Below are 22726 nucleotides of genomic sequence, written 5' to 3'. Positions count from 1 at the left end.
GCATTTATTTTCAATCAGGCAGTTAGACACCCAAAAATTGATCATATCTCGTCTCATCTTAATTTGAGACAACAAAGGTGTTTGACTAGTTATACTATGGCTAACCCCAACAGTGAGCTCTGAAGGTCAACTTGTTTCGTGCCATGATGTTAACTAAGGCTCTGTTTGGGAGGCAACCCAAAATCATTTACTTGATTTACATTACCTTTATAAAATAAGTTTGTTGTTTGTGTAGGTTCAGGAAAGATAGTGCATGAAAAAATGTACAGTCACGAGCAACAAATCCTTTTGGCAGAACTCTGATAGGTTCAGCGTACTTGACCACTTACGCCTTCTGACTCAATACACCTAAAAGGATACGTCGATAAAACTCAGAAGAGTGGAAATTTTGCAGGCGAATCACCAACCCAATTGGCGGTCTCGACAAAGATTGCCTATGAGACATACATAAGAGGTGGAATTCTATCAAATTGGTCGATGAATTAGATATTGAGTGCATCGTCGAACCATTAAGAGTAACGACTAACATCGCCAAATGGGCAAAAGTTGGACGATCACACGCAACAAGTAGTTATATTTCTTGCATTGTCCTTCTTTCATAAACTCACACTTGCACTCTAGTAGTTATATTTCTTGCATTGTAGAGTAATTTAAATGTCGGATTGTTCTTGGATTTGGATCGCATTGCTATCTAGCACGTTATTACAATCTATTCAGCACCAAAGGTTAGTAATCGAACACTTCAGTTATTTTATCAAAAATTTTACTCATTTAGCTAATGATTGATATTGCCAAATAATTGCTAAGTCTCTCAATTGATTAGATAGCATATATTGTTGATCATTACTCCATATTTGCTACATAATTAGTAAAATCCCACTCGAATGTTCTTTGATCTGAATTATTATGTGTTGGAAACATGGAAATGATGTGGATCTTCATTAAAATTGATGTTGAAAAGGTTTGAATGGAATAATAAGGAGTTGCGGAATCAAATTTTAAATAATGGAGTGAAATAGGAACGTTGGGTTGTTTGGTGAGCAGTGTGTAGCTCTCCAAACTATTTAGCAATTGGACTTAATGTAACTATTTTTCCTTAAGTGAATGCTTTATGTATTGGATGATATGTAACTTTCGACGATCAGATTGAGTTACAAATTGAACTAGGTGATTCGCCGAATGATTCCTTGTTCGCACTTTGTCTGCACCCTTATACCATTTGTACATCTTCTTAATGAAGACCCTAAAAAAATCAACACGTTTAAAATTAGCTTCGCGAAGTGACTCTACAGTCAGACATCCCTTTCCCCCTTTCTGAATTGCTGCCTAACTTGTCTTTGAAGTTTTTGCAGAAATGGCTAGACCAAAAGTTGCATAGAAAAATGATTCACCCAGGCATATAAGAGAAAGAGATTTTAAAACAAGGAAAAGAGATCAAGAGCTAGCCAGATAAAATAAATTCACCAAGAAAGGCCAAAATACAAATTCCCATCGACCCTAATGTGTCTCCATAGGCTTGAGGTTTCGTTAATGCTATATATGACTTCAGGGCAGCTCATGAGATAGGCAGAATAGTTGCAGCTAATATAGTTACAGAAGCTAAGGCAAATAAAAATGATGAAGAACAAGATGATAATGATCCGGGGCCCCTTGTCGAGTTCCAGGCGGATGCATCTAATGGAGAGGCTGCATAGACAGGACCTTTCTTCACCCCTCTTTTTGTCTTACCTTTAGTCAATACTATATATTTTCATTATTTGCATTTGAGGACAAACATTTTTTCTTATGGTGGGGTGAGGTCTATCCTTTTAACCTTGTTTTATATTGTTTGCTTTCTATGAATACTTGTGGTTTTGCATACAATTGGGTTGTATGTTTTAAATGCATTTGAAAAAATTGCTTTTGCGATTATTTGAGCTTATGTCTCTCTTTTGAGTCCTAATTCCAAAATAATTTTGACCCTTCCGAAATTGAAAATTTCAACACCATTGTGTTGAAAGAGGTTGTTCGTGTACAAAATTCAAGTCTCAGTTCCTATCAATACAGATGAGTTGAATAGTTCTCTCAATCAAACAAACATGATTGTGTGGCTACGACAAGAACATATGAAATTGCATCACTGTGATTTGCCATATATTTAATTGATTCTTTTGTAATGACCATTGCACACTAGCAAAAATTTGTAGTCTTGTTTGACTTAATTTTAAATGACTTGTGTGATGAGCTTACCTTGAATCTTGCATGAATAAACCTAGAATTATCTAAATTAGAATGGTTGATTTAGAAAGGTGACCCCGTGATATTTTCTAAGGCAATTTTAAAGAGTGTAAACAATCTTTTACATATACCTCTTTTGTGGCCAACCCGTGAGAGTGTGAATCTCTTTTGAAGAACCTTGATGAACCATAGACCTTATGTTATCCATCACGTGTAATCCTCTTGTTTTGTTATTTAACTAAATAGCCAACTCAGGCTAAAATCATAAGTTGAGGGTGTGGTAAATAGGGAAAGGAGAAGTCAAGAAATGCAAGAAAAGTCTCGCAAACCCATGGTATTGTATAAAAATGGAAGACCTCGATATATTAAAAACAAGAAAATAAAAAGGAAAGAAACGAATAAAAAAGAAAAATTGTGGAATAAAAGTACAAAAAGAAATCAGGTTTTCAAGCAATCCATGAAAAAGAATAAAGAGATGGTTTAAGGATTGAGGAAGGAAGATAGGGGATAGCTTGATGAAATCACATCTTTTTGAGGAAAAAGTCAATAACCCTAAACGACCAACCTTTGCACTTACCCCATTACAAGCCTTAGAAAGACCTTTGTGATCTTGTGTAAGCCAAACTGGTGAAGATCAATTGTAAAATAAGGCCACCTATAGGTGTTGCATCCAACTCCTTCTCTTTAATTGATTGATCTTTGAGTATGGAAATGGAACCATTTTTTGTGTAAGGGAATTTAGATACTTTTGTTGAGCTTGGACTTGCATAACTAACAGGTGTTGCGAGCATGAAAATATTTGGTAATTGTGCGTCACTACACGAATCTTTTGAGTATGCAATTGAGATATGCATTATTAATTTGAGCCTTGTTGTATAGGTTCATGATTGAGTCTTGTGAAGCACTATTTGAGACATCCTATTTTGTACTCTTGAACATGAGTTTTACTTGAGGGAAAGAAAAAGTTTAAGTCGGAGGTGTTGACGAGTCCTCAAATTAAACTCATTTCGGGCTTTATTTTAATATAAATAGTGTCCTCAATTTCTCATTTAACTCAATATCTGATGAAAACTCTTGAATTTCAGGTATTTGGAGTTTTAGCGTATGCATGGACACTTAGGTGCAAAACGAACAAAAGATGAAAAAGAGTTGAAGTTGAAGCATGAGTTTCGTCAAGTATACTTGGTAATCCGCTGAAGAGATGAATTTCACCCTTGTTCCAACATGTGAATCCCAAAAGGAAGTGGATTAAGAAGACGATGAAAAGTAGCAGTCGGCGCTTTGCCGAATAGTTTTTTGAAGCAGAGTTATTCCGCCCATTGTTAAAACATGCATAGACAATGAAGGAAAAGCATAAACGGAGAAAAAACTAGAAGTTGGGTGAATCACCAAATCACTCGGCGATTCACAACTAAATTAGCTGAATAGATTTTCCAGCATTTAATCTAATGTCTATAAATACTAAAACGTTTATTATTTTTAGAGATTCAATATATTATTATAATTTTTCACTTTTTAACTCTCCTTTTCATTTTTTTCTCTCAAGTTTAGAGAGGGTTTTGAGGCTGACTTAAAGAAAGAGGTTCCTCTTCCTGAAATGGGGAGTGGGTCTTCTCCATTCTTCTTCCTTTGCTCATATTAAGCTTTAATTTATTATACCTATTTGATTTATTTATCATTTTAGGTATATTTGGTTCTTTCTTTATGTGTGAATAAAAACCCTAATCTTGGGTGTGATTTAGAAAATATGTGTTGATATTATTGTTGGGTCTTGTTTGCTGATAGGATTAGATATATTTTAATGGTGATTTCACCTAGTGGTTGTGGTTAAGTTAGTGAGTTTGTAGTTGCAAATACAAAACCACCTATGTGTTTTTGGGTTGGTCTCAGGAGAGAGTTCGCGAAATCAAGACCGCTAGATTGATGTCCTAAGGAGTGAAGTGTGAAAAGGCTCAGCGCGAGAGGGTGAGCCCTAGATTCATATCCAAGCACCTTTAGTTGAAAGAGAGGTTGTGGATAAGGCGCAAATGTGTCATCATTAGACGATTGGGTGTCCAAGATAAACCCATTTGATAAGGGGTAAGTTGTTTGAAAGGGAATTTACTTTTACATAAAGATTTGCCTAGTTACCATTAAATTGCAAATTGTCCTATCGAAAGTAAGTACTCATTAATTTACGTCAACATATCTTGCAGTCACGCCCAAGAAATTTTCCCGTTCTTCATTTTGCACTTATTTAATTGTTTTTACGACTTGTGACAAAAAATCCCTTTTATTATATGACATTGGTGTCACAACTTGAATTAATTTTTTTTCTTCAATAATGTCTTAAACTAAACTAGAATGATATTCTAGTTGACTACTACTTTTACTACCACTCCCTTTGGACACAACCCCAACCCTTTGATGTTTACTATACTCGCTTCGATTCGTAGACACTTAGACTATAGGCTAGTTTTGTTGACCACAAGAATTCACATAGTGAAGATTCAGGTACACGATGGAATTGCTTTAAGACCTTTTAAATCTTTCAAGGATTTTCATATAACATTCATCGTCTAGTTAGACACAGTAATCATTCATTATGCATAGTCAAGTATTTCATCTATTGCCCAACTGTAATAACTCACATTTCATCCATTATTTGAGAATATATCTCTATTTAAGAATGTCAAGATTTTTGTGAAATCTCTTTATTCTCTAAGGAACAAACCGTACTTTATCTCTTACGGTTATACTTTCGCACAATGACTCATTTGTACCCCACTAACATTGATTTTGATCTATGAACTATAGCTTCATAAACATCATTTTTCTAACTGAAATAAAATATACTTGAATAGTGCATATTATTTGGACAATCTATTATTTGTCCACAATATATGACATATTTAAATTCAAGATCCTCATAACTATTTATAGTATTGAGCGCTAGTTGATATAAAAGTTATAGTCGACTGTAATTTTGATTCGATTCCAATACGACATAACCTTAATGAAGGTTTTATGAAGTGTTATGTCACTATTCTTTTTCAAAGAATTTACCTCGTTCTCATGACAATTTTGATTATTTTCTCATCTCCTTTCTCAAGAAATTTTGCATTTGGAATTGATTGATCTATCATGCTTCTCGCTTACCATAAACTATGTCCTTCAAGGACTATTTATTAGAGCATTTACAGCTTCAGTACAATATTATGTCAGCAAATGCATATGGCATATTATTTGCATCACTTTGCAAATAAATTATCTCTTGAACCTCAAGTTCACATTTTTTTCTTATCACGGATCTAGATCAGTCACCTCATACATAAGTTTTAGCTACTTAACATATCTTCCCCTAATATTAGGAAATATAACATTTACCCCTAACCTCATTTGGGATCAATCTTTGTGTGTTGTGGGGCAATAAAATTGATGTGCGCACATCAAAATATTTTTATATGGAAATTATTTGGTTCCTCACCCTAAACCGCTTGTAATAGGGTACCTAGTTGGTTTGATGCATACATATAAAATAAATTTATCTCATAGCAAAACCTTATCTGAGAGACTCTTCTCATAATCAATTATTTAGCTATAATTGGATACATACAATTTCTGTTAAACCAACAAGCAATATCAACATGATTTTGATAGTTTGGAATACTGCTCTTAATTTATTAATCGAAGCAAACAACCTAACAAAAATCAATTTGTAAGTTGATACAAATGCACATGTGACCATACCATACATGCATGTATTAAATCATAATAGTATGGTCCACATGGTGGGTGAACAGGCCCATATTAACCTTTTTGTATATTGCAAATAATTTTTGGGGATATAATCCAAACCTTAGCAGTTACATTGATCATTTTATCATGAGAATAAGAAACACAGGATAATTCTTGACGAATATATTATTTCTTCAACATATAGTTGCGTTAATTTTCAATTTCATTTGCAACACTTTTGAACTGAAATGGCTAACCGTTTAACCTTTGCATGTGATTTCATCATCATGTCTATATTTGTATATATCCAAAAAGAGAAAGGCGAGTAACCTTTTACCTAAATATTCATAACCCACAATAATTGTAGTAAATTGAAGATATTTAATCTTTTAATAATTTTGAGTCTCAATATAATAAAAAAAATCTTTGAACTCCTCCGAAACATAAAACATTTCTCTCGAAACTTATTACAACTCCAATATTATGAACTATTTTATTCCTCTGGATATTAAAAAATTATACCTTTCAGAACTCTCAATTCATTTTGTGTACTACAACAAATGTCACAACATCATTCTTATGGTGTATCCTCCAAGGAGAAAATTATTATTATTGTCATGGTTAAAATTATTACATGAGAGACCTATTTCTTAACAATCAATGAAAAATTTGTGTTTCCACAACAATACTTATTTTTGTCATTATCACAATCTTCATAGAAAATAATTATTTATTTCTTTAGTCCTCCAATAGTCTATAATAAAACATACCACAATAATTACGAAGTACTTAAAGTATATGACCAAAATGATCATTTGTGTCAAAATATATTTTTTGCAATGTCTCAAACCTCATATAGAGGTGAGATGTGACATTTATACATCAATATATAAATATGTTGTTATTCATGCGCACACAAGTTACATTTTCTTCAAGAAATGACCTTAATCATTTGTACATGCTCCACAAAATTTTATTAATCATACTTTGACATCACTTTAAAAGGTAAAATGTACCAAAAGCACTATCACGTTATATGTGACGCCCCGAGCCTACACCTTGAGCGGGATTGGCATCGGAGACCATTGCTTGCCTCGAGTGAACCCTTGGTCTTGCTTACCTAATCAGCAGAAGACTTAAACACAAGAGATATAAAAAACCCATGAAAATAACTTAAAGGTAATAACTTAGCCAAAATGGAAGCTTATATCTTAAACGTTTATAGTTAAAATGAATAAGACCAAAGAACTAATATCGTATGTCTATGAATCTTCTAAAACAAAAAGGATGTTGGTATAGCACCCCCAATAATCCTAATAGCTGAAAACTAGGAAAAAAAGTGATTAAAGATGTCCTCCAAAAAGAAAGGAGGCTCACTAACGGACACTGAGCTGCTTACTAAATCATTAGTGTGGCGGATGCATATCCTAGTTTTCCGCGTCTGCATCATAATACGATGTAGGTCAACTGTCATCAGTTAATTAAACTTAAGAGTATGCAAGTTGGGATACTTAACAATATATAGGCTTGAAAGGAAATCTAGAGAACTTACCTTGATCAACTCAACTCTACATGACTGAACTCATTTCAATAGTTAGCAATTTAAGAAAAGTGCAATATAAGGAAAAGTTTTTTAAAGCATGATGTCAACTTTGTGTGTATATAAAGATACAATATAACTCTGAGATGAATGTAAAAATACAAATAACTATGTACATAAAATACATTTAACTTTTGTAGGAGTTTCTATAACCAACAACCATCACCTAAGATCTATAGTGATGATACAATTTTTTGTCTCACGTTTTACAGGTCTTCTGATACCTTACCATCGGTATAAAACTAAACTACTCAATGGATATACTAGTCTATACTAAAATTACTAAAGAATCATGTAAAAAGTATGATGGCTACGTGGTTTATGGGGGGTCTAAGTTATTTGGACTCTCCCCATATCGGTGCTCAATAGAACTACAAAAATATACTAGCTCTTATGTTTTAAAAACATACTTCATCAGAGATTTATTGTTAGTGCTCAAAAATTTAGCTCAAAGGCTACCTTGGAAAGCAAAGTGTCTAGTCTTGCTTCATTTAGAAAACAATTACTTTTTCTTAAAACTAGCTCAAAGTCTCTTTGGAAATCTCAGTCTTAATTCTATTATAAAAGTGAAACATTTCACATATTAAACTCTTTGGGAATACTTAGTCCCCATATACTACATTGAAGAAATGAACTTCACTCCTTATGTTTACTCTTTAATCAACATGATCTTTAAGTCTTAAAACAAAGTTTAAGATCCTTTGCAAAAGACTTCTTAAAATACTCTGCGGACATCCTATATGTAGATATTAACTATCCTTGAATTTGAAGTTATGGATTCAAGGTTGTAATTCATGTTTTTTCTATGATTTCTATATAATTAAAAGTCATTTAGAGAAGTTAGAATCATTAGAAAGTGTTAATACACTTTAGAAAGGCTTAAATGGACTATATGATGAAAACTGGGTGAAAAAACGCCAATCCAGGCACATCCGGGGTGCGCTACACCAGGCCCTAAGTTAAGAGGCCCCATTTGGGTGCACCGCTCCAACCCTCTAGAGAAAATGGAGCGCGCCGCGCCTAACCTTTTCCTGGTGTGTCTTCCAAATTTTTCCTCTCATTTAATGATGTTAAATCATTTCAAATTAATTCCTTTTCTCAAATTCACTTTATATTGATGTACCCACATCATATACAAAAATATCTAACGCAATGAACTCAAGAAACATCAACCAAAATAATTCAATAACAACCAACAAAATCAATCAAATTATAATCTTTCTAGAACTATTTCAGGCTGAATCAAACATGCTTGGCATATGGTGAACAAACCCAACGTTATGGAAATCTCACATACCTTTTTATGGATCACCCCCGAAAAAATCCACAAGCTATAGTTCGACAATCCTGATCAATCTTCAATGCCCTTCTCCTTTTCTCATTGTTTCTCCTCTTCTTATCTCTTTTATCAAAACCCTAACTCTTCGTGTAAAAATGTAAACTGATTTAATTCATCTTAGACCACTAATTAATTATCAAAAAATTAAATAAATTAAAAGGGTAAGGAAAATAACAAACTACCACTTAAAAATTCGGATTGGACTTGCCTTATTCCAACAGCAAACTTCCAAAGGGAATAAGTCACTCATATGAACTCAGAATCGCACAAACTTGGTGTCATTAGAAATTTCATTCCAAAAGCTTGACAAACATATATGGAAGTGCCCCTAACTCATCCTGATCTAGAAGTTATAGTTATTTCAAGTTTACTTCATACTCACTTTTCTAACTTTGATAAATTTCAAGATTTTTTGAATTATTTCCAAAAAATTCTATTTCAACTACTTAGATTCTTCATAGATTATTTTGAATAGCGGGATATTAAAATTTATCCCCCTTGTGACATTCTTCCTCGAATGAGATTAATCCTACATGTTAAGGGTGTTAACATCAAGTTCAAACACCGAACAAGCAAATGCAACAACCAACATCCTAACTCATAATTTAAAGTGTACTAAGAAGTGAATTAGTACCTTGGTATGTATTTTCTCCGGATTAGAAGAGATGGATATCTCTTCTTCATATCCTCTTCAGCTCCACAAGTATCTTCTTAGATGAATTGGTTCCTCCAAAGGATTTTAACTGATGCAACCTCCTTTGTATTGAATTTGCGAACTTGGTGATCTAGGATTTGAACCGGAATCTCCTCATAAGATAAGCTATCCTTGATCTCAATATATTCAGTTGGTTTAATCAATGAAGGATCACCCATGAACTTCTTCAACACGGAGATCTGAAATACCGAATAAATCATTGCTAACTCTTGTGGTAGCTCCAACCCATAAGATACATTACCAATCCTCTTAGATATTTTCTAACGTCTAATATATCCGGGACTAAATTTTCCATTCTTGCCAAACTTCATAACAACATTCATGGGTGAAACAATCAAGTAAACCCAATCATCTATTTCAAAGTTTAACGCCATCCTCCTTACATCATTATAGAATTTCTGACGACTCTGCGCTGTTTTCAGCCTCTCTCAAATAACTTTCATCTTCACTATAGCTTGATGAACTTAATCTTGTCATATAAACCCAGCTTCACCAACTTCAAACCACCCAATAGGAGATCTACATCTTCTCCCATAACCAACTTCATAGGGACGCATTTGAATTATAAAGTGGTAATTATTTTTTTAAGCAAACTCAATTAGAGGTAAGTGATTATCCCAATTACCTTTGAAATCAATCGTATATTCTATCAACATATCTTCTAATATCTGAATAGTGAGCTCTTCCTATCCATCTATCTGAGGATGAAAGGCAGTAGTTAAGTTTACCTTTTAACCCAAGCCTTTCTTAAAAGATTTTTTGAACTGTGTTGTAAATTGTGAACCTCTATCTTAAATAATGGAGACCAGGACTCCACTAATTCTTACCACCTCTCTAAGACGCGACTTAGCATAATCTTTTTCCGAATGGTTAGTCTTTACCGGAAAAAAGTGGCTAATTTTGACTTTCTATCGGTAATCACTCAAATAGAATCATTCTTCCTACGATACCTTGGTAAACCTGTGATGAAATCCATATTAATAATCTCCTTCTTTCATTCAAAAAATTCTATATTCTTACCCAAACCATCGGTCCTTTTATGCTCTACTTTAACTTGTTCGCAATTTGGACAACTAGCAACAAATTCAGCAATGTCCTTCTTTATGTTACTCCACCAATACACCTCTCTCAAATTGCGATACATCCTTTTATAACCTGGATGAATGTAATTTCTTGATCTATGAGCTTCCTACATGGTCCTATCTTAGAGTCTATCAACCATTGGTACACATAATCTACCTTGATGTCTCAAAACGCCCTCTCACCCTTATTCAAGAGCAAGTACTCTTTGCTTATGAACATTTGCCTTCATTCAAAAAAATTGGGTCTAGGTCTTGTTTTTATTTCACTTCTGACATTATGGATGATTCAGCCACATTCGTCACCACTACTCCTTCGGTGGAATCCATTAATCAGACTCCCAATCATGAAAGTCTATGTACATCTATGGCTAGTTTTTTCGTATTTCCTTACTATGATTGGTACTTATCATAGATAAGCAACTTAGGGCATCAACAAAATCATTTTTCTTACCTGGGTTGTAGAGAATACTCGTGAAATAATCTTGAGAAATTCTAACCACCTCTTTTGTATGAGATTATGCTCACTCTAATTGAACACATATTGCAGGCTCTTGTGGTCAGTGAATACATCAACATTAAAACCATACAAATAGTGACCCCATATCTTCAAGGCAAAAATGACTGCGGCAAACTCTATGTCATGGGTTGGATCATTCTTCTCACAAACTTTCAAGTGTCTAAGTGTCTAGAGGCAAAACCTATAACATTGCCATTATGCATTAACATACAACCCAAACAAACTCTAGATGCATCATAATATACCACAAAACCTTAAATACTCTTTGGTAAAGTCAAAATTATGGCAGTAATCAACCTCTTCTTCAATTCCTGAAAGCTTTTCTCACAAGCTTCAGACCATTGGAACTTAACAGTCTTCCGAGTTAACTTGTTTCAAATGGGACGAAATTGATGAGAACACCTCTACAAACCTTCTATAATAGCCAGTTAAACCAAAGAAACTCCTAATATCAGTTGGAGATGTAGGTTTAGGCCAATTCTGTAATACCTCAATTTTTTGAGTATCAACTTTAATTCCCTCTCCTAACACTATATGGCCTTAGAATTACACATATTCAAGTAAAAACTCACATTTATAGAACTTCACATATAACTTTTTATCTTTCAAAGTCTAAAGGACTGTTCTGCAATAACTATCATGATCTTCTTCATTACTTGAATAGAATAGTAGGTCATCAATGAAGATGATAACATACATATCTTAATAAGGTTTGAATATCCTATTCATAAGTTCCATGAATGTTTCCGATGCATTAGTCAATCCAAATGACATGACCAAGAAATCATAATTACCATATCGAATTCTAAATGTTGTCTTAGGAATAGCACATTCCCTCATTCTCAACTAATGGTAGCCTGATCTGAGGTCCATTTTTCGAGAAACATGATGCACCTTAAAGTTTATCAAATAAATCCTGAATCCTTGGAAGACGATACTTGTTCTTGATGGCAACCTTGTTCAATTGACGGTACTCTATACACATCCTAAGGTAACCATCCTTGTTTCACACAAATAAGACCCGCGCTCCCCAAGGAGAGACACTGGGTCAAATGAAACCTTTCAATAGGAAGCCTTTCAACTGTTCCTTAAGCTCTTTTAACTCTACTTGTACCATTCTATATGGATGAGATATAGGATTAGTATCTAGAAGAACATATATACCGATGTTAATCTCTCTCTAAAGAGGGACTACGAGAAAATCATCTAGAAAGACTTCTCGAAAATATTTTACTACTGCAACTGACTAAATAGGAGGTACCTTACTTGAGTCATTACTTCATACCAAGTAATAGACACATCCCTTAGAAACTAATTTCATTTCCATAACGTACAAAATGAAGTGACCCTTAGGCGCTGCTAAAGTACTTTTTCACTCTAAGACTGGCTCATTTGGAAAGTAAAACTTTACTAGTCGATTCCTACAATCAACTGAGGCATAACACGTATGAATCCATTCCATACCACGAATCACATCAAAATCTACCATGCCTAAATTAATTTAATCAGTCATAGTACTCGTGTAATTAACAAAAACAGGACAATCACAATAGACTCTCTATGCTACAATGGACTCACCAACTGGTGGAAAAACATTGAATGATTCAGTAAGTTTCTGTGAAATAATATCAAAGTTAATACCAATATATGGATTTAAAAATGATAAACTCGCTCCTTGATCTAGCAAGGCATAAACAGTAAAGTCAAAGACTCGAATTATACCAGTAACAACATCTGGAGAATCCTTTTGCTCTTGGGTATTGTTGATAGCATACAAGTGGATTATTCCTCTGAAAGTAACAGTAGTAACCCCTCTAGGTGAAGCTTTATCTCGTGGAGAAACTGAAGAAGACTGGGCTCTGTTGGCCCCATTACTATTTCCATTCATGTTCTTTGGACACTCTCACATGAAATGTTCGTTTGACTACACTTGAAAGAACTAGTGGATCCATCACGACAAGCATCTGAATGGTTCCTAACATATTTGGCACATGCTGGTGGCTTACTACTCCCTTCTTCCAAGCTACTCTACGAATAAGAAGGTTTAGCTCTGACATTCAAAGTATTGTATAGTAACACTTAGAAATTCTAAGACGTGTTCTAGATCCTAACATATGTGTAAAAAGGTTTAGACAATGTTTTAAGGTCAATTTTAACATATATCAGTCATTTAGGAAGTTTATAAATAAAAACGTCAAGTAACGTCTATTACGTTCGGAAACTAGTTCAATTGGGTGTTGTGTGCCTTAGCCTATTTGACTAAGTTTTAGGAGTTGCAAAATGATGAAAATTTGTGGAAGGGTGCATAACATGTGTTATATTTATTTCATAGTCGAAATGTACAGGTACAACCCCCTAAGGACCAACAAAGGTACCTTGAGGAGGACCCTTGCATTTGGGTCGAAGACTGCCCAAGGCAGTGTGCACCAACGACTTGTCACCAACGGACCGTGTTTCAATCGATGGGGCATCGATTGCCTCCATCGATGGACAATTAAAATATATATCCAAGTCCTATTTTTCAAGTCTCTGATCTAAATAATGGACCAACAGGACAGTTCTTCCCTTGGCCGTCATTTGACAAATGGGTCATCGATCGGGGAGTCGTCTGTGATTGAATTATTTCACTGCACTTTTTAAGTTTGGTGAATTTAATTAATTAAGTGGTTATTTAATTAATTAGGGTTTAAAGGTTTTCTAATTAAGTTATTTAACAACCTATATAAAGACCCTAAGCTGATTAAACTAACCTAAGCCCTCAAAATTCCGAACTCAAACTCTCTTCTTTCTCACTTCTTTCTCTCTCCCAGGTTGAAAAACACCATAGAAGACAAGTTCAAGGTGGGTTTTAGGGCTGAAATCACCAAGGTTTATCCATAAATAATCATCAAACAATAATTTATGGTATTCCTTTCACCTTTGTGACTTCTTTCCCCAAAGGGTTCCATCAAATTGATTTCAAAAGTATGAAATTAAGGTCGGTCTTTTCCAATCTCGAATTGATCTTGTGAATTGATTTGTTTATGATTTATTCTAAACATTATGAATATATTAACATGTATAATAACTCAATTATGTTTTTTCTTGATGGATTAATCTAGTTTGTAAAAGATGGCATATTCCCCTTAACCATAGGTTGTGATCTTGATTTGAATTGTATAGTGTTGGTTCAATTGACTTGGTTATTGGTTGAATTACTATACCATGATTTTATTGTACCAATTATGAATACATTGATATGAATTGTAGTCCTACCATTCTATTTCTTGAGTGATTGACTTAGATGGTGAATTAGACTATGAACTTGATCTATGTCTCCAATTCTAGGCTATAAACTAGTAATGAATTGTGGTAAAATGATTCAATTGGTCTTGTTATTAAGTTGTTCAATATAATATGATGCTATTATATATTGTTGGGTTAAGTTGGAGGTTGATGGCAAGACCTTGATGAAGGTATTGTGAAGAGGAATAAGCAAGTATTGTAATCTCTGACCTTTACTTTGATTATGTTCACTTGTTGTTAAGTAATGATGTTTTATTGATGTAGACTTTATATTAAGATTGATTGGGTTGGTATGATGTTGAATTGAAATGCATTGACTATTGTTTTGTGAGGTGTTGGCTATGATGTAAATGTTATAAGGATGGTGATACTTACCAATGTGCCTTATTATAATGTGACTATGTAAATGTGCTAACCTTAATTATATGAGTTGTAATGAAAGGAAAATACTCATGCAATTCTTATCGAGCTATGATGATGATGATTATATAAGGTATAGACCCTATGACCTATATTAATATATGATAATTAATAAAGACATTAAAGACATTTCAAAAGGGACTATAGGTTAGCACCGAGTGAACTAGTATGAGGAGTGTCCTTTCCCACATAGGGAAGGTAGGATCACTAATGTACTTATGAAATTGGATACTATCATGCATGTAGCATAAATAGGGTCCTGACTATCACGACCCAAAACAAGTCGTGAGTGGCACCCACACATAACCCCCTATGTGGGAGAACAAACGAATTTAACCTTAACTTACAAACTACAAGCATAACGTGGAAGCTCAAAAATCTTACTAATTATCTTTTCCCAAAATCTGAAAGTCAACACAACAAGGACATCTAATCTTCAATTACTAATTCTAAGAGTATCACAGATACCAAACTAATTGAAATAAAGTAATTTGTGTCTGAAAACTAAGGACATCAGGTAAGGACTGAGAGAATTCAACTCAAGCTCAAAAGAATAACTCAGCCTGGAACATGATATGCTGGAGATTAACTAGAGCTGAGGACAAATCAAAGTTGTCAGTTCACTCGTTGCACTCCATAGAACGATTTCAAAGAAAAACACAAGTAGGGCTTAGTACAGAGAAACATGTACTGAGTAGGTATCATCGGTCAAACTAAAATAGAAACTAATATACAAAGAAAATTAGTATGAACTAAATTATAACACTTAACAGGTGATAAGCAACAAACAACATGAATCAATGTCAACAAAACCAAAGTAAGTATATAATAAGTGAACAGATATCAAGATAATCGAGCAGGACTCATGCCTCCAACTAACCATTTGGGGAATTGAGTTCTTTGAGATTGAGTACATTTCGTTAATTTAATATAGTTTTCCTTTAATACTATCATGTTGGAATGTGACTGTCCGATCAACTTATACCATGTCGGAACGTGACACTCCGATCCAAGAATGCCGTGTCGAAATGTGGCACGCCGATCCAAGAATACCATGTAGGAACATGACACTCCGATCCAAGAATACTGTGTCGGAACGTGCCACCCCGATCCAAGAATATTGTGTCGTAACATGAATCTCCGATCAAACTATACCATTAATTTATCATTTATTAGCAGCAATTTCAATTCATTAATAATATTTCATCAAGCCTTCTTCATTCAAGGCATCAGTTCGATAAATAGGGTTCAAGAATATAAATTTCTCGGTCTCAGGATTTCAGACCAATCACAAAACACACAACCACACAATCAAGTACATAAAAAACTTCATAATATCATTCAATGCATATCAATCACTATTAAAAGTTTACTATCAAATAGCTTAAACCATAACCTACCTCCATCGGAGAACTGAATCATGCAAACTACTTATCCAAGGCCTTTCCTTTCCTTCATGCCTCTGAACATTCCAATCTATCAAGTATGTATATATATATATATATATATATATATATATATATATATATATATATATATATATATATATATATATATATATATATATATATATGCATAACTTGTAAATTAACGAGTTTATAAACACTCAATTTATTCTATGTTTATCCTAGACACAAAAACTAGTCTAATTATATAATCAATTTCCTAAAGTTCAAATCTATGGTTAGGTCTTACTTCCAACAATTAACATATCTATAATGTAATCCATATAATATACTATACCTTATATTTAAATACCTACCTCAATATATAAAAACTTGATTCATAATACGACAATTAAGGAGAATAAAAACCAACGCCACATAACAAAATTATCGTGTAGACCTCACTGTGTGCAGAAAGAACAAACCTTTAAACTTAAATTTAATACCAAATCACTTTGATATTAATTTCCCACTATAAATCAATCATCACTTGTACCGATAATCTGCCTAAGAATTTACTAAATTAGATTATTTATTTTTCAACCTTAACCTCTTGTCAGCACTCAAATTCATCTCATCCTAATAATATTCCCTTAAAGTTCAACTTAGACGTGATTTAGTTTCTGACTTTCCAATTCAACTTATCAAAATTTTATTTTACAACCAACATCATAGTAATAGTAAAATTATATGATAGAAACCAATATATTAATTTAGACATGATGAATGATTACCTCAAGAGCTCACGCTTTTCTGCTTAGTCGCCGCACACCTAATTTTTCTCCCCTTAAACCCTTATCATTTCTCATACTATTTACTCCTTAATTATTATATAAGACTAATTATAAAAGTGCGAAAGTAACCCACTATTAAATTTACATTTGTTTTTCTTAACCACCAACAAAATTAATAGTTAAATCTACCCTACTAAATTCATAAAGGTAGCTACAAATAGTCTAACATACCTATTTAAAGTCTATAAAAAATATTTTATGAAATAAAAAGATCTTGTACTCAAAATGACCAAATGGGTCATTGCACTAATTATATCTCCTAGTTTTTGAACTATGTTGCCCCCATAGGAATATTAGCTAGTGGGTCCATGTGGTTGTTATGTGCATATTTTAGTGCTACCTTGGCAAGTAGTCCGCCTTCCTTCAGTGTACGGTTGGTTCTATGACATTGGATTCCACATAAGCTCATGTGGTCTATGTTGGTTAAGGCAAGATGTTCCCAAAAAGTAAAATGAACTAATGGAATGAACTCTAACTAGGATAACCTAAGGAGCTTACCTTAGTCTAGGTAGGGGTATGGGACACTACCTAAACATTGCACTAGTTAGCCTTGAGGAAAATCTTAGGAGGATGTTATCATATATGCATATGATTATAGTTGTACATGATATGTATATGATGATCTTGCACATTGATGTATATGATGATTGGTTTCATTTATGAATATGTGTTTGGTCCCCATCAGAAAAGTATGATGATATGTTTTTTAATGATATACTATGAGAAGTTGGATGTGGGTCATGATTCTTGATGAGTTTACTTGATTGAGCAAGGTTATGGGGCTTTGCTTGGTCATTGCATTTGTTGACTTAATGAGGTTTCATGGGTGATTCTCTTACTTTTATTATGTTGTAATGAACTCTTATCCATGCTTCTTGCTATTATAACTTAATAATAGAGTTTCTTTGACTATGTGTTCAATTAGTTGATGTGCATGTTGGGTTGACTAGACTTAGTATTGTTGATCTTGTGATGTACATGTTTTTTACTTAATTAAATGTATTTTTGATTGTTATGTCTTATTGAATGTTCATAAGGCTTTTCAAAGTAAATTACATACATTAAGGAATTGTACCATTTTAGCATGATTTCATGATATGTGTGCATATGGTCTCATACTTAGTACAAGTGGTGTGCTAACCCCATTTTCTCGCGTTTACCCAAACATTTCAGGTTTCAGTTGTTGAAGGGATTTGAGACGACTTTGCAGGAAGACTTGGAATTCTCATTCATCTAAGTTAAGTAGGTCCTCACTTTTCAAGGGCAGTGTCACTATCAAGCTTATGATGTTGTTCTATTTTAATATTTCTGTGGTCTTTCCTTTTGATTCGAGTACTAAACATTGTATAGCCTATATGTATCTCTATTACATTGATATATGGGCTAGGCCCAAATTTTTGTACTCTTATTAGATGGTTATGAGATGAGACATTCATTTGAGACTATGTTATATCTTATATATCTATGTGCAATAAAAGTAGAATACAATGCAATTATCCTATACGAAGGGTCTAGGTATACTCGATATACATATTATGAGTATGTTGAGGTCTATGTAAACGCCAATGTCGAAATAATGAAAAAAATTTAAATATCCATATTTTTTACCTATGAATGTAATGATGTAAGCTAAGAGGCTATTCTTAGTCCTCAAAGAGGAAGACGACGCCGGTTACATTTAAAGGGTGCTCCTCGGATGTGAAAAACTTGGTATATTAGCATGAGGTTTAATATCTTTGAGTCGATGTCTATATCATCCACATCTATGTATATTCTTAGTCATAATTGTGAAGCGCGCCACACTTATGGATATGAACTTATGTGATGCTTAGGAAACTCTCACTTTCTTGGAAATTCGATATCGTGCCTCTAGAGTCTTGACTCTATGCGCTCTTAGCATCTAATCCTCTTCTTGTGATTATAGGCAATGAATACTCGAAGGAACGCGGAACTAAGACTTGATAAAGATATTTCCAATACAGGAGCACCTCCTCGAGGTAATCAAGTCCCTCCTCTTGAAGAAGATGTTAATGATGACCAAGATCTATTCATTCCTCCTCATTTTATAGATGGAGACATAAGGGATTCCCTTATCGACATGGACCAAGACATTACTACTCAAGAACAAGCTATCACTACTCAAGCTCAAGACATGAAGGCCCAACCTAATCAGGAGGTTGTACCCCGAGCAAACCAACATGTTGGTACCATGGCCTCTAATTTTAGGGATTTCACTATGATGAATCCCCCTACTTTCTATGGGTTCAAGTTTGAAGAAGACCCCCTAGAGTTCATTGATGAAATATACAAGATCCTTTATGTTATTGGGTTGACTACTAGTAAGAAGGCCGATTTAGCCGCTTACCATCTCAAAGATTTCGCTCAAACTTGGTATGTCCAATGGAGGGACAACAAGCCTTTAAGGGGTGAACCGGTGACATGGGAGATTTTCGAGAAGGATTTTCTTGATAGATTCTTTCCTAGGGAGAGGAAGGAAGCTAAAGTGATGGAGTTCATGAACCTTCATCAAGGAGGTAGGAGTATATTAGAATACTCTTTGAAATTCACTAAATTGTCAAAGGTTGCTCCTTCTTTGGTTTTCGATCCTAGAGATAAAATAAACCGCATTGTGACGGGAGTGTTAGATGACTTGCAAGAAGAAAATAATTTAGATATGCTACATGACAATATGAACATTTATCTTCTCATGGTTCGTGCTCAATAAGTGGAGGAGGCTAGGGCTAACAGAGAGAATAGAGATGTCAAGAGGGCAAGATCTTTTGATAGTGGTTATTCAAATGGTAGGCTTGATATTCAAGACGAGCCTAGGTTTAATAAGAGGGTTTCTAATCAAGTCCCTTCCAAGTTTCCTAAGGCCCGTGATAGGGTTTCTAACCCTAATCCTCAAAAGGGAAGGGGTACTAGTTCACCAACCTAGAATCCGACTTGTGAAAACTGTGGCATCAAGCATTATGGTGATCGCCTTAGAGGAACGGATAATTGTTTTGGTTATGGTAAAAGTGGGCAAAAGGTTCGAGATTGCCCAAATGTGAAGGGGAAAAACAAGGATAGTGGGAAAGCAAGTGGTTCTAATGATGCTCCTAATAAGAATCGCTTTTATGCTCTTCGCTCTAGAGGTGAGAAAGACACTTCCCCTTATATGGTGACCGGTATGTTAAAAGTCACTTGTATTGATGTATATTCTTTACATTATCCATCTTTCTTTTTCGGGAACAACACTGGCGCACTATAAACTTCTATGGATGGACGGATGTGATCGGCTTCGAGGAGTTCCTTCAACTACGTCCTTAGCTCCTCTAACTCAGGTAGAGCCATACGGTAAGGTGCATGTGTGGGTGGCTTGTCTCTGAACCCCAACTCTATCTTGTGATCTACCTCGCGCCTCGGAGGTAGAGTGTTTGGTAGCTCACCCGGTATAACGTCCTTGTTATCTTCATGGAATTTCTCTATGGTGGCAAGGAATCCATAGTACCATTGTCTTCTCCCGAACTTGCAATGGTAGCAAGGAACGTCGGTTCCTCTTTTTTAGGCCCTTCACAATCTGCATGGCCGATAAGTGGGTGTGTCCTTCCTTCTTCAGCACCTTGACTAGAGTTACCATGCATGACCCTTCCCGCTCCATGACCATTAGTCTTTGAAAGTAGGGGACGATCATCGTGTGGCAATGCTGGAAGAATTCTTGTCTGAGGATGATATCAAATATTTCTAGAGGAGCGACGGTGAAGTTCATATTTCATTGCCAATTCCCCAACGTGATGATCAATCCTTGGGCAACCCCGCACATGGGAGTCCGTGGGGCATTAACAGTCTTGAGGCGGGTGTTTCTTGGCACATAATTCAGCCCTAACCTCTTTGCTTCCGTCTTGGTCATGATGTTTGCTTCAGCCCAGAGTCTACCATGGAACGAGCTAGTCGTCCATTTATGGATATGTCTACATAGTGCGTGCTAAAGTCTCATGGCTTCTCGGTCTGCTTAGCTATAGGAACGTACAATCTAACCATGCCCAACTGCGTCGTTCCCGCGTCCTGCCCTTACTCTTGTGCGTCCTTCTCCATTGGTTTGCGTAGGTTGGCACAAAGTTTCTTCATCTCGGGGCACCAGGCATAACCGTGTGGTCCATCACGTATGTAGCAGCCATCTCCTTTGTTGATATGCGCCTGCTTGAAAGACAAGTTCATGCTCCTCATACTTGGTAAAAGGAAAAGTATGTGAAGGTAAAAAAAAATACATACGCGAACTTTTATTTGGATTGGTTTTGAATCAATAAATTATTTTATTTGATTTTTTGTTGGATTTTGAATTTTAAAAATACAATATTGAAATCGGAAAGACAAAATTATATATATATATATATTTGGAAACAATTATTGAAGAGAACAACAATTATTTGGAAACAACATGCTCTTTCAACAAGATAGGTAAACTTTGATTCATGCTCTTTCCTCATTAAGTATTTTTCATACTGTTGTTTTGTAATTGATAAAGATAACATTTCGTAGCTACTTGGATGAGCCAATTATGTCGTCGTATAATGATTCAAGATCACCAGAAGGGTCACTATCATCGAAGAACATTCTATCATAAAGGACTAGGAGCAACAAACTCAAAGAGATATATGATAAGATGACTGGGTTACTGATATCATTTACACCAGGATGTCACAGGCTATCAAAGGTTGGTTGGAAGGTTATTGTATATTACCATTACTAGGCCTGATATTAGTTTCACAGTTCAGGTGTTATCACAATTCATGCAGCAGCCTAAAAGGTCACATTGGGAAGCAGCTATGAGGCTTGTTAGGTACATCAAAAGCAATCCTGGTCAAGGCATACTGTTGAGCAGCAAGAAAAGTCTAGAACTTGAAGCATTTTGTGACTCAGAGTGGGCAGCTTGTCCCAATACAAGAAGGTCTGTGACTGGATACATGGTCAAATTAGGAGATTCCCTCATATCTTGGAAGTCCAAAAAGCAACACACAGTCGGCAGAAGCTCTGCAAAGGCTAACTATAGGAGCATGACCAATGAAGTTGCAGAGATAATTTGGTTGTTTAATACTTTAATGTTAATGTCACAATTCCTGTTAGGTTGCACTGTGACAGTAGGGCAGTAATGCAAATAACTGCTAATTCTATCTTCCATGAAAGGACCAAGCACATAGAAATTGATTGTCATTTTGTAAGGGAAAGAATAAGAAGTGGACCGGTAGTGCCTACTTATAGGAACACCAAACAACAACCAGCAGACATACTAACAAAAGGCTTAGGAGCATCTTCTCATCACATGTTATCACCACAACAAAAATGATATTCAGCGACGAAATTCTTAACTACGCTACAAAATTCGTCATTATTTGTTCATTTTTTGTGACTTAAATGAGTTTTTTCTATAAATATATGAGCCTAAACTATTAGTGATAAAATATAAAAGTTCGTGGTAAAATTTTGTCCTTGAAAGTTTCTCACCAAAAAAAATTGACGCCATTTAGTAAGTATTATTAACGACAAACATTAAGTTATTAGTGAAAATTTTTTTTGTCTTCAATAATTTTGTTAAGCTGTGACAAAGTATATTTT

General features: G+C 34.7%; 1 pseudogene; it reads right to left on the bottom strand.

The window, feature by feature from the left end:
- Positions 1–9500: 9500 nt before the first annotated feature.
- LOC138338792 (uncharacterized) lies at positions 9501–13075 on the bottom strand (annotated as a pseudogene).
- Between the last annotated feature and the right edge of the window lie 9651 nt (positions 13076–22726).

The sequence above is a fragment of the Solanum lycopersicum genome, chromosome 10 (assembly GCF_036512215.1).
Source record: "Solanum lycopersicum chromosome 10, SLM_r2.1".
Lineage (NCBI taxonomy): Eukaryota > Viridiplantae > Streptophyta > Magnoliopsida > Solanales > Solanaceae > Solanum > Solanum lycopersicum.
The sequence above is the reverse complement of the archived record's forward strand: the minus strand, read 5'-3'. Positions and strand labels throughout refer to the sequence as shown.